Here is a 268-nt window from a genome sequence, read left to right as displayed (position 1 = left end):
TGTTTTAATTTTTATATAACTTATTTATATACAGGTCATTTTTGGCACAATTAAGGTTAGTATTATTTGCCAACAAAGACTTAGTTGCATAAATGCTGTGCTTTACACTGCATGATGAATTGCTAGTATTAAACTAGTTTTGAAGATCCATATGGCAAAACCACATCTCTGTTGTCTGGTTAAAAAGCCTGTTGCCATGGTCTCTGGCTCAGGAATAATGGGACCAAAAATCAGTTGCTGGGCATGGTGCTGCATGCCTGTAATCCCA

Source organism: Heterocephalus glaber, unplaced genomic scaffold (genome assembly GCF_053883595.1).
Source record: "Heterocephalus glaber isolate CG9 unplaced genomic scaffold, H.glaber_assembly_v1.0 deba00001504, whole genome shotgun sequence".
NCBI lineage: Eukaryota > Metazoa > Chordata > Mammalia > Rodentia > Bathyergidae > Heterocephalus > Heterocephalus glaber.
This window is presented reverse-complemented; position numbering follows the sequence as displayed.